Raw genomic sequence first — 13,848 nt, 5'->3', positions numbered from 1 at the left:
GGGTGACTGTCAGACTGTTTTTATGACTCCACCCCTTGTGAATCTACACCCTTTCCATTGCCACACCTTGGCCCCCAGATTATGTGTTCCAAAGGAAAGATTTTCCAACTCCAGCACTGCTATAAGGATTACACACACACAGTAGTATCAAAGCTGGGACACAGTTTCACCACTAGGACGTAGCTTCAGGGGGTGGGGGAGATTGGGTGGGACACCTCCTTAATAATTTTTCGTCAGGTCTTGGCCTGATGGTGAAAGTCCGATCCACCATCTGCAGCAACAGTGACAACAATGACATTAAATCATGGCAGACTGAGTATTAATGGGTGAGCCACTATATCAACAGGGAGAGCTGAACAAAGGGTCTTGCTTGGCTCTAGGAGCCCCACATGAGAAGAGCCATGAAAATATTTGCTATGTAAATAAGGCTATATAAAAACGAGATACAGCTGCTTCAAATTTTTTACAAATATATATTTTTGTAACATGTGGAAGCTTTTCACCTTAGTACTTCAGATTAAATCTCTGCAGTTCTTAAAAGTAATAGTTTGAAGACATGAACTTAGAAATATTGGGGGCTCCCTATAATGCTGATAATTCCTCTAGTGAAATCACACTGAAGTCTACAAAAAAGTTATCAATGGAATGCTAGTGGGTATTCTAGTGGTACTGTTTCCAGGGAGAGCTATCCTTCAGTTGGACTGGTGAATGTTAGGTTGGTTTAGATAAAGTTATGCCAAGAATAAGAACATGGGAGCTATCTGCTGCTAAATGTGGGTGACAGCATTTTGGGGGCAGTGTGTGTGCCAAGATTGTAGTGCTTAGTGGTTTATCTACTGTAGTTAGTGAGATACGAAACTTCATCAACATTTGGCCTGTTAATTCCTTTCGACAGGGAACTCAAGTAACAGGCTTAAATAGTGATCAGCTTTCATGTGTTACATCTTGTAAAGTGCTCAAATATACTCATGAAAGACAGGCTAAGCATATGTGTGAGGTCTTTAGATTCTATGATTTAAATAGCAAATATTTTCAGGGCTTGGCTCGTGCTTGGGGCCTAAGATCCAAGCCGGGCTATTGGCTCTGCTCTCCCTGTTAATTTGTTGGCTCGCCCACCTCTAACACTGTTTCTTTCCTTTTTGCAGTGTGCAACCAATATGTGGAACACATGTACATAGGGCCGCTAACACCATGTTTAACACGTGGCAGAAACGCAGGCGGCTATCACAAAGTTATAGAGGGTAACCCCTTAATCACTGTATTCTCTGGGGTAATAAACGTCAAGACAAAAACATGAGAAGCAGGGTAAATTAATCCGACACCACACTTTTCCTCAATAAACACCAGTAAATGTGTTTGGAGCACAACTCAATTGTCAAAAATACAACAAAAAACAAAAAAATTAAAAAATCACTCTCTAAGGGAAACAAATTCAGATCTCATAATCTTTGCATTCAGTTTTACATTTATTTGCATAAGGAATTCTTAACCACAAAAGTGTTTATACATATGAGTCTACAAAGATAATCTGGATCTATCCTCATAGCATGAGTAAACACTGCAAGCCCCCTTGGGGGGTGGGGGAGAGAGGAGAGAGGAGGAGAGAGGAGAGAGAAGAGAGAGTGAGAGAGAACAAGCTGGTCCAAAGGCAGCGAGGGATTCCACATGTCCTTTCTGAGCATGCACAGGAACGCAGCAAGAGTCCAGTGTGGAAGCCGGCTAGTTATGTTTGGACACAGGAGGTACACAGCAAAGCACTGCAAAATTACTCCAGGTTACTTCTCTAGTCCAAGTGGTAAACAGTGCCTGAAGTTTCTCAAGAAAAGGCAGCGGTTCCTCATTTGTCTCCACTGTTGACGGTCAGTCTCAATCTTCTGGGGTCCACGGTTACCACTGTTGCTTTTTTCCTCAAGTCAGATGGTTGCTGATCTGGTAAATGACAACCACCAGACAACTTTTTTCATGTACTACTCCCTGTGTGGCACTTGTTTAGCCAAAAGCTGTCACAGGGTTTGGAGTTATCAAGATCTTGTTCGATCTGTAGAAAGCAATAAAGACCTTCGCCACCAGCTTCTAGACTTCTTTAGGATTTTTCACCACACAGGATATTCAGGATTCAGTGTCATGGTGAAGTAATGTATGTTTAGTACCTTATATCCCGGGCCACTGGAATTATGCAGTAGTGCTGCTGTGGTGTTTTTGCATAATTATAGATCTGCTGCTATTGCACATAATCAATCATCTTCAGCATACTCTGCAGATTTTAGCAAAAAAAAAAAGTTTCTAGATCAAATGGTTCAAAGGTAAAAATGCACGATCATATGTTGCTGCACAGCGGGAGGCCCTTTGCAAAGGTTGACCGGTCACCTTTGTGTTGCTTATTGCTATATTTGGGCGTTAAACTGGCACTAATGTGGTGCAACCAATGTCCGGTCAATGTAAAAATAACAAAATAATAAAGTATACTATCACAAATTGTGCCGCATTACAATGCTTAATTTGCCTATTCTTGCTGCATAGATTACTCAAATCTTCTGCATAATTTGGTCCTCCCCTGCTGCATAATTCCAAGGCCCTGCTTATATCACTAATCAAAAATAAGAAACAGAAGACTTTCAGATTTCTGGGTATACTCCCTGGTAAAGCTGCAAAATATTTCTTTCACACTTTCAACCAGCCGTATCCTTTCATAAAGAGCTCACGCTTTGTAGATTTATTCTAACTCCTGACATAAAGCAAAAAAAAGTCATGATGCAGCAGTCAGAACAGTTCTTCTACAACCAAGTGAAAGGCCAATGCATTCAAACAATGGGCCAGATGTATGAAGAAATGGTTTTGCAAATCGCAAATAGCGAATTTTAAGAAATCGCTATTTCCGAGTCGCAATAGGCCATGTATCATGATTGTGTTTCGGTAACACTATTTGTGGTTTGCGAGGCCCATTTACCGAATTGCAATTTGTATTTTTGCAAATTGCGATTCGGTAATTGAAAATCGCAAATTGCGAGAAATTGTGAGAAAGCACACCTGGAGGAGCCTGATGACATCACAAGCAGGAAGTGAGTCATCCCAGGCAGTTTCAGGTGCCACACCCAAACCAGCACTCAGAGAGAGCCAGCCCAGCCACACTGAGCAAGTCTCTGGAGAAGGTAGCAGCACAGCTGAACAAACATGGACACCTCTTCCCAGGGAAAGGAGAAGGGAGAAAGAAAGCGTAAGCTGAAATTTAGCGAGCAAGAGCTGGAGGTGCTGACAGAGGAGGTGGTCAGGAGCCATGACCGGCTTTTTGGAAAAAGCTCACTCCAGGTGCCTGAGAGTGAGAAAAGGAGACTCTGGGCAGACATCCAAACAAAGATCTGCGCTGTTGGAGTGGCACAGCGCTCTGTAGAAGAAATTAAGAAGAGGTGGTACGACCTGCGGTCCCGTGCCAAGGAGAGGGTGGCAAGACGACTGCAGGAGGCCAGGTGCACAGGAGGCGGCCCAACCACAGAGTCACCCTCCACCCCAATAGAGGACCTAGTGGAGTCCACACTCCTCCCTGAAGCAGTCAGTGGGGTCACTGAGGTTGACACCTCCGGCACACCAAGTACCAGCAAAGGTAAGTGCAATATTGAATTGTAACCCCATATGTGTATGCACAAAAGCCCCTTAGGAATTAGCAAGTAATGTAAAACATTGTGAGAAGCAGTCCATTCCTCATCTTAGAAGCAGCACAACAATGCCTTATGAGAGTGGCAGTCCACAACCCAGAGCTGAAAGTAGCACATACAATGTAATTAAGTAGAGCGACACCCAGAAGAACACAACACCCACAACACAGTGAAGAGAAGTACCTGTACCTTTATTACCATTGTGTGACCGTAATTGTAACAAACATAACTGACATGCTGCATATTGTTGTTGCAGGTGGTCCAGGCCCAGCAGCCACAGCACGTGCCAGTTTAGGGGAGACTGACACCCATCCTGCTTCAGACTCCAATACGACTGGGTCTAAGAACTTTGTGCCACTCCGACGCAGGCCTAGGGCACTGCCACTGCCAGAACTCCGTCAGGACTCCGATGAGCAGCAGGAAGGCCCACATACACCATCCCCAACTGGCAGATGCACCCAGATGAAGGAGCCCTGTTCGCAGCAGATCACAGCACCCCGCAGGATGGCTACAAATGCAGGTGCACAGGCGTATGAGGCAGGTGAGGGAACCTCCTTATTTGGTGACCTGGAATCGGCTATGTTGCAGCAGCAGCGCCTGCAGAATAAAAAGATCACTGCATTATAAAAACAGATGCAGCAACATAATGCCAACATGGGGGGGCCTGCATCGCCAGCTGGAGTGCCTGAATGCAAACATTGAACAGCTGCATGAGGGACAGGTCCAGGCATCGCAGGACACAAGGGAGCTCACTTCTGCTGTGAGGGAACTATGTCAGGAGCTGCGCCATGACAGGGTGAGCCACTGCAGGCAGGAGCGACGCTTCATGAGCATGTTCGGGGGATTTTGTCACTCTGTCACTAGGCTGGCTACTTCCACCTCCCAAATTTAACGTTGTGCAGTGGCTGCACAGGTTGAGGCAGCACACAGCAGCAGAGATGTGGCTCAAGGACTAGTCCAAATCACCAATGTGAATGACAATATCATGGGAAACAGGTCAGCCACACCTAGCGGGCTTGGACTGGGGGACACGGAGGACACATCCAGCCTCAGCAGCCTAGCTGTGCCTGCAATGGACACTAGACGGCACAGTGCCAGGCACAGCACTGCCACAGAGGCAGACAATCGAGGTGCCAGTGAGGCAACTAGGCACTCGAGTGGCGTGCGTGGCCGCAAGAAGTGACTGTAGTGGCCACAGCGGTAATGAGTACACTATGAAGGAATAGTGCTTTACTGTGAACTGCAATTGTTTTTTTTTTTTAATCACTTTTGTTGGTATTCGTTGGACTAACATTACCTGACATTAAGCTAATAAATGTACTCACTACAGGTACATTTGTCAGTGGATTTGTGTTAACATACTTACACCTGAAATGGTTGTGTGTGATGTCAGCACGCCTTTGCCTTCCCTCTGCTGCACTGGTCCTGTCTGCTGGCTGTAGGGGTGGTATGGGATCATCATCCTCATCTGAGTCTGGCTCCGATATTTCCACAGGTATGCCCCTGGTGGTAGCTATATTGTGCAAGATTGCACAAGTAGCCACTATTCTACATGTTGTCTCTGGGCTGTAGTGCCCCTCCACTTTTGTGGAGGCACCGGAAGCGACTCCTCAGCAGCCCAAAGGTGCGCTCCACCACGTTGCGGGTCGCCCTGTGTGCTGCATTGAATCTCCGTTCTGCTGGTGTTGCAGGATTGAGGTAGGGCGTCATCATGTAGGTGCGCACTGCGTAGGCACTGTCTCCTGGAAGGGAAAGAGGGTATATTGAGTAACAGCCATCTGACATCAGCATGTCATCAATGCGCCAGTGTTCAGAGTGTCAATACCTAGTAGATATCCTTTACCAAACTCCCCAGCAAGCAGTCTTGTGTGAATCCCGCTATGGCGAAAGATGTATGAATCATGTGTGCTGCCTGGGTACCTGGCCACAAGATCAGTTATGATATAGGAGGCGTTGGATATCACCTGTATATTCATGGAATGTTGGTATTTACGGTTGCGGTACACATAATCTGTGGCTGATGGTGGACAGATTGCAACATGTGTCCCATCTATGGCACCTAGGACACGGGGAACTGTGCTATCGGGTAAAAACCTATTTTTGTCTGCTGTATTTCCTGTGGGGTGTGGGTGAATCTGATGTGCTGGTGTATCCTGCTCAGCATGGCGTTGATAAATGCATTGAAAAATCTAGAGAGGGTACTCTGTGAGACCCCTCCAGCTGCTGCTATGACCCCTTGATAGCTCCCTGAGGCAAGTAGGTGGAGGGAGCATAATACCTGCACATGGGTGGGGATGCTATGAGTCCTATGTGTTCTGCGCTGCAGTATGGGTTGTAGCTCAGCTATCAGATCAAGTGTCATGGCTGAGTTCAACCTGTACTTCTCAAATATTTCCTCCTCCATCTGGTCAAAAAGTGTAATGCGCATTCTGAAAATGCGCTCCTGTCTCCTCCTCCCTCTCCTCAAACCTGCCAAGATCCTCATCCTCCTCGCCATGACGTGGAGTGCAGCCATTGTGGAAAAGAGTCTGAGGTATTCTGGGCCTCTTTATATAGGTTGCACCTAGTTACCACCTGGTTTCACTTAGTGGTATTTTACATGTGCAAAATGCCATTCTGCAAAAAATCGCAATTTGCGATTTTTTAATGCCTCGAATTGCGACTTGGATTTTGCGAATCGCATTTTGCGCCTTGCAATTTCCTACTGGAAATACCAAATCGCAAAATGCGACTCGCAAAAACAGGTCGCAACGCAAAAAAAAAAAAACACAATTTTTGCGATTTCTTATTTTTGGTCTGCGAATGCCTTTCATGCTTCGCAGACCACGTTTTTGCATTCACAAACGGCCGAATTTTGCAATTCGCACCGTTTGCGAATGCAAAAAAGTTTCATACATCTGGCCCAATGTTTCTTATTTGTGGAGCATTTTTTGACTGGCACTTACATGATGTGCTGCTTGAATACTAATGCTTCTGGGTACAAGGGATTTAAGTGGGACAGGCCTTGCCGGTGCTCAGCCCTGGTAGTTTTAACAAGCCGTTGTTCAGACGGTTCTGTGTCGGGCCCTGTATTTTTGCCCGCACCCTCAGCATGAATTTTTTTTTACCTCGGTAGCCATATCGCCCTTTCCCGTCCTTTGGTGTGAATTTAAAGAGACTGGTTTGTTGTCTGCTGCCACGCTCAGCAGATGATTGGACGGTATAATCATCTGATAGTGATCTGAAAGCGCGCGCCACAGACTCCACAGGGGGCGAGATGGGTGGGATTTGTGGGCGTCCTCAAGAGATAAAGCTGCTGCATGGGTTTCTGCTGCCCAGTATTGGCGGCTTCCGGACATTTTTCAAGCCTAAAATAAAAAAAAAGTTTTTTTTTTTTTTTCATTTTCATTTTCATCTTTTCATGTAAAGTTCCTAATGGAGCCTTAGGACTCGCCAAATCCCCGCACATTTTCAGATGATGAGACAAAAGGACTCAGGTGGGGTTTTAAATCCCTTCCTTCTCCACAGTACTGGGACAGAGTGCACTGCAACCGATGCATAGTTCTGTTAAGTGGATTTTTTGCTCTATTTCTCGTTCATGGAACTCACTGTGATAACCTATTTGCTCTAAAGGGCCTTAGCACACATACATAAACATTCCCAGCCTGTCACACTCTGCTCTCTTTCTCTGACTGCTGAACTGATTACATATCGCCCTTTCTGCGCGTCCCTTGTAGACTTGTTAGCAGTTCATCCAGTATTAGTGTTTTCTCACAGTTTATTGGCTGCAAAGACTTTCAGTATAAAACCGGGCACGAGAGCTACGGTGAATCCTCTTTCTGCATAATATTTTCATGGAAAGTGAACACTGCTGCTTTCGCTGATAAATAAAAGTAACACAAGCAATCTTCGTTAGCCGCTAGTATGGAGTATGAAAATGAAGTCTGTAGTAACAAGCCCAGAAAATGAGTCAGCTGTTTAAAAATACTAGCATTTTGCCCAACATTTTTCTTTTCAGACTTACTATTTCAAATGGCACAGAAAATGCTTCTGTATGAACTTAATCGTATTGTGTTTTACGGTTTTCAGTTATGTTTTGTGAAAAAACAGTTAATGAACGTGTGCAGGGTTGTATTTCTCTCGATAAGGCCACACTCTTCGTCACAGAGGCCACGGACCTTTTGAAGTCTCCCTTACGCTTTTCCATCCCACTTGAAGAACTGCTGGGTACCACGTCAGAGCATGAGGTACTTGAATGGTGAAGTCCCTTACAGGAAAAGATATCAATTTTAAGTCAACATTTCTGAAAAACAGTGTGTAGGGCGCATTGTTTGGACTACGTTTTTTTGAGGTTAAGTGGGGGAGGCATCCAAATAACACCCACAAGAGTTTGGCATAACGTGCTACATGTAGTCCAGCACTTCATCCATGCAAAGCATAACAAGGTTGGCGCTGCTTAAATGTTTCCAAAGTTGGCAGGTCCTCTATGTACAGAATATGCAATACCAGGTTCTTGTGGATTAAGTGAGGCATATTCTGCCAGAGCTCAGACCAGTCAATACAAAAAAATGACTCTATAGCAGGCCCCATTTGGGCTCTACGTTAAGGTCCTTAACTGCAAAAGCACTGATCGCTTTCTCAACAATGACTGTAAAAACCCTTAAGGTAATCAATGTCAGCGTTGGAAATCCCTGCTTACAATTTACGTTTTACCTCATTTTGCATTCTCTGAGAGTATTTTGTTTTTAAAACATCTTGTGCTTCTATAGCTTTTTCTTCATAGAACTCCTGTATAGTACATACTTTGAACTGAGTCACCTCTCACTGAGTTCAGGTTGTGGGCCGGTGTTTATAACTGTCTGAAGTTGAGGCTGAACGCAGTGCGAGTTTCTCACAGTGCCTGTCGATTGGTCACAAAGGTGTGCAGAATACATGCACATGCAAGTCTTGGACTCTCTGCAGAGCACACAGGGTGATGGTTGCCTATGTGGCAATTGTGGGAAAAGTGTGAGATATTCAACTGTAAGAATTTAGAAGGATGTGAAAGGAGATACTGTGTACATGTGTAACAGAGTTAAAGACTCCAAAAGTAAGTGGCGAGACTGGGAAAACAGCCTTGTCTGAGCCACTCCAAAGGCTACTACCCCTTTCAAGGACCTTGGTAATGTCTAATTCACAGTCTCATATTTTCAGAATTGAAACACTTTCAATTCTAACTATTCACAACAATTTAACTGTTGTTAGGGCTTTGTGTTACACTCTAGAGTTATACTTCTTTGGCCACTCTTACTTTAGAGAGCTCGTTATTTTCATCCCACTTCATTGCTTTAAATGGACAGGTACTGTCCGGTACTGAGTACTGAACTACTTTAGTTTGAAGGCGAGAGAGTACCTGCACTATTCAGCACTACTGCAATATATTTAATGGAACAGTACCTGCATTTCTCATGAGTTAACAGGTACTCTAAATAATGAGTACCTGTACTTCTGTGCTTTCATTTAAAGCACAGTCCGACTTAAAGCACTGAGGATACCCTACATTGTTTTTTACAGTTAGCATCCCAAGAAAATGCTCAGTAATTTTTTTTTTTTAAAAGTGAGTGGACGACAGGCAAAATTACAGAAATGACAATAATGTATAACAAGCATTTGCAATGGAATGGGTCTGCCTTTCTCCAAGTTAGAGCTATTAGCAGTTGTAAACTCGCAAACGGACTTTTCTTGCCCCATTAAATAGAAAAAAACTGAGTGTGATCGTGCTGCTAAAAAATGGAAATGGAAATAGAAACGGTCTCAGGATCGATGTCATGCAAAGCGCTCAACTTCTGCCAAGGGAGATCGCAATGCGAAAAAAGAGAAAAAGTAGTCCACAACCGTACTGAAAACAGCGAGCCTCTTATGTTTTCAGTAGTTGGTAGTGGCGCTCGAGGAGGGCTAACCACCGGAAAAGGCATGACGTATGCATGCCTTGCACTAATGAAGGCAAGCAGATTTTAAAAGGCAAGCCCAGGAACCAAAGAAAGACACTGACGTGACATGGGCGGGGTTCCGAGCCCTTTTCTAACTACTAAAGCCTCTCGCAAGCGCATGCTATCGCAGACTCTGACCCTAAAAAACAAGGGCTTGACGGGCGAGTATGAGCAACTCTTAACATGGTGTAGAGATTCGTCACATTGCCAGAGCTGCTGATCCGTGTTGGCACTCCGCTGGTGCCCTCCAGTGGCTATAGGAAGCTTTACATATCCCTGTTGTGTCTTGCCTTATCTCTGTGAAATGAAAACTATGCGAGGAAAGGCTCCATTTATAATCTGCCTGTTTTGAAAACTTCTATCTGTAGAATAACCGGCTCACCAACCTAGGCTCTATTTAGCAAGAGGTAAGCCGCTAAAAGTAAGACGTACTCCCCCGCACATCATAGAACATTGCATGTTGTCATTCACTGCTCCAATGCGTGTCAACAAACTAATCTTTGTTTAGCCATAAGACAGGCTCCATTCTTTGGAAGATTTCGTTGAGACAAACGCATCTGTTATAGAGCTGCAGTACAAAATTAAAAGGTACCTGATCAAGTAAAACACAGGTACAAAACACATCCACGATTAACCTTTTCAGGGCCCCCAGCCTCATTTACAAAGGCTTGCTTTTAGCGTTTTTTTGACAGTGCACACACTTGTGACTTAGATGGAATGCAAAAAAAAATTCCTTGAACCTTTTCCAACCTGGAAATAGTCGGAGATTTACTCTAGTAAAGGAATGAAGTAACTCTGCTTTTGGGGCGGGAACGGAAATGGAAATACCAAACTTCAGGATGTAAGAGATGGGATTTCTTAAAAGGCAAACATGTTTCCCAGACGGAGAAAAAACGAGAAAAGGGAAAATAAATGTGCATTTGCGCAGCAGACTGCCTTTGCCAAGGGTGGGCTAGTGGTGTGCATTAACGTCACCTGAGGTTGCCAGTAGTACTGCTGAAGGGCTGAAACTGGCACAGCTTCCCAAGGGCAGAACTGCGAATGTATGTGAATTCCCAAAACTCGTAAAATCCCCCGCACCTCCCCACGCTTAGGAGTACATGTATGTGTGGCGATTTAAGAGTATGTTTTGTAAATCAGATCGAATGTGCAGAAGCATGCTAGAGTCATTTCTGTGTGTGTCTGAAGTTGAACAAAGCCAAGGCAATGTTGATGCAGCAGGAGAATGTGAAAAATAAGCAGAAGAGCAGACTCAATATAATCTCCTACACCAACAACACTCAACTAATTCTCTCACTCACCGAAGACCCCACAATGCCAAAGCCAGCTTCTACAATGCCATGACCAACGTAGCAGCATGGATGAAAAACAGCTGCCTCAAACTAAACACCGACAAAACAGAAGTCCTGCTCTTCAGGAAGAACACCTCCATATGGGACCACAGGTGGTGGCCAGTAGAACTTTGACCAATGCCATCTCCATCAGACCATGCACAAAACCTCAGCATCATCCTCGACTACAAACTATCCATGAATCAACAAGTAAACTCAGTCGCCTGCTGATTCTACATCCTCCAGATGCTCTGCCAAATTTTCAAATGGCACTTATTTTCTGCCTCAGGTGTTGACTGCGAGCAAAAGACAAATATGGGAAAGAAGGAGGAAGAGAAAACGAAAAAGCATCTCAAAAGGGAGAAAGCAGAAAGCTGCAAGAGTGAGCTGAAGGGGCAGGAAGTGGTTGTAAATAGATTAAAGAGGCCTGAGATGGCTTCAGGATTACGGTGCCTCAGTATTCCATGCTCACACATTTAATTGCAGTAGCCACATGTTTAAGAGGAGAGCTTTGGGCACCAGCACGTTTTTATTTGAAAATTGAGCACTGCATCCTGGCAATTGATCGCTCTCCTGAGGAACACAAATAAGAGAGACCGGGTCAGGTAGATATGGTGAAAGAGGGTAAGAGAAAGAGTGAAATGATGAGATGGCAAGAGAAATAAAGAGATGGGGAGACAGAATTAAAATGGCAGTAGAGAAAATAAGAGAGAAGTGGAAAAGAAAGTGACAGTTGAAAGGAAAGAAATACAAGTAAGAGAAATAGTGAAGAAAAGCCGGTATAAAAGGATATAAAAGAGAGAGAAGAACGGAAGCAGAGACATTTTTTTTTAGAAAGAAAACAATAACGAAAAGAGACAGATCGGTCAGCTACATGGTATTGGAGTAGAAGAGGAGAGAAAAGAATGATGGAGAAAGGTGAGAAGGGATGAAGACAAAAAAGAAAAATAATGGAAAGGTTAACATGACGGAAAAGAAAGGAAAGATGCATGGGCTGGTAATTGGGAGTAGGGACAACAAGGAATGGAGGAAACAAGAAACACAGGAATAAAGGGAGCAATAAGACAAGGTAAAAAATAGGAGTGAGTGAGAGTGACAGTAAGAGGGTGCAAAGCAGATGAAAAGATGAGGAGGGCACAGAAATATCAAGAGAAGCTAGTGGAAAGAGGAGTAAAAATAAGATTAAGAGTGACCATAAGCTAATGAGGAGAGACAGAGAAACTATAGGAGGGTAAAGTGAGAGGTAGGGCCGTTGACAGATAAAAAAGAAGGGTAAAAGAGAAAAATAAACAAAGTCCATGCAACAGTAAGAGCAGGTAGCAGAGGCAGAATGAAAAGAGCTAAAGTTGTAGAGAGAGAACAAGTCTAATTTTTGGCCAAATGTTACTTGTCCAAAGTGCTTTAAAATGCAAAATTCTTTCTTCATTTCATACAGATTTCCATGACCAAGACCCTCCAAGTTATCCGGAAAGTGACCTTTAAATCCTGCCAGGTTTTCACTAAAGCTTTTGGTCCAACTTGCTTTGAAACCAATCCTTTGCAACAAAACCCATTCAGCTTCTTTTAGGACACCTTATCCACAAGCTCCATTCTGCTTTCTATATTATAGTTAGATCATTTTTAGGATACATTTGCAAAATGCACGTGCTGTAGACTACCTTTCTCCACAAAGGCCACAAGGACAGTACTACAACCCGCCTTCAAACATGTGTTTAAACTATATGTAGCATGTTGACATGATTCCTTCGCAGAAAGCATGAACAGCACTAGGGCAGGTTTCCTCTACAAACAACACAAGCAGTGGTACAGCAATCCACCTTCAAACATAAGCCAACTCAATACCTAGCAAATTTAGTGAGTTATCAAGCTTCCCACAGCAAGAGCAGAAGTCGGGCAAGCTTTTTTCTCAAATAACAGCGCACTTAAGGACTATGGCCAGATGTATAAAGATCTTTTTGTAAAAATCTGGTCACAATATGCAACCAGAATTTTGTGACAGTAAAAAAAATAGAAAACTGACCTATGCACGAATAGATTCGTAAAGTTCTGAATCAGAATGGGTCATGATTTGACTTACCTCATCAATATTAATGCAAACTGTGACTCCCTCCAATGAATCGTGGCCTGCTAAAGTTAGCAGACCACAATGCCTCTGATTGATTTGCAATAAAGTATACTTTTTTTGTTAAAAGTAGCGCATTTTCCTTAAAGTGAGACCCAGTCAGACATTGTAAAAAAAACAAAAAAAAAAGATGTATAGACAAAAAGAGGGAGTAAATGAGAGTTACGATAATGTTTAAATAAAAGCTTAGAATTTCTGTGAATGGGTACCAATTACCTTTGTCCTAAATCAATATGCTGCTTAATATAGCGCTTTAAGCATCATAAGGATGTCTCAAAGCACAAAGTGGAACAGGAGAGCAGGAATAGAGGGACCAGGAGTAAGGAAGGGGCAGACAAAACAATGGGTATGGAACCTTCTAGGTAGATGAAACTTCCTTCAAACACTTACCTCACCAGATTGTCTAATACTGTCTTAGGAGTAGTCATATTACCCACATGTGGAGGCAGTAAAGAACAAGAGAGGGAAGAAGGTAGATGGGCGGATGAGAGGTGATTGTGAAAGGATCAAGGACATGACATTTAGAAATCATGGTACACTATCTAAGCAATTCTATGGCATGGCAGGGAGCGCGCTTGGAAGACCAAATGCAACACCTCTTTCCACTCTGTCTCCAGGCAGACCTTTCATGAAACCTCTCCTGAAGCCTCACTCTAATGGGTTTATTATTATGTGTCCACAGCTGAAACAAGAGTTGAAGGGAAGCAGAGGTGGAAGGAGACTGAGATGGGACTCGGGAAGGAGTTAGTGGCGGCTGCTGCAAATCTCAAGGGGAGGGTTGGGGGAGAGCTGGAGGG

At 43.8% G+C, this 13,848-nt stretch overlaps 1 long non-coding RNA gene across 1 annotated transcript; it reads right to left on the bottom strand.

Moving 5' to 3' along the window:
• Positions 1-3,820: 3,820 nt before the first annotated feature.
• Positions 3,821-5,392, bottom strand: LOC138267421 (uncharacterized). The gene is made up of 2 exons (XR_011199798.1): positions 5,017-5,392; positions 3,821-4,247 (listed from the first exon to the last, which is right to left on the bottom strand). It is a non-coding gene; the product is annotated as an uncharacterized lncRNA (long non-coding RNA).
• Between the last annotated feature and the right edge of the window lie 8,456 nt (positions 5,393-13,848).

The sequence above is a fragment of the Pleurodeles waltl genome, chromosome 12 (assembly GCF_031143425.1).
Source record: "Pleurodeles waltl isolate 20211129_DDA chromosome 12, aPleWal1.hap1.20221129, whole genome shotgun sequence".
Taxonomy (NCBI): domain Eukaryota; kingdom Metazoa; phylum Chordata; class Amphibia; order Caudata; family Salamandridae; genus Pleurodeles; species Pleurodeles waltl.
Note: the sequence above shows the minus strand (reverse complement) of the source record. Positions and strands in the feature narration are given on the sequence as shown.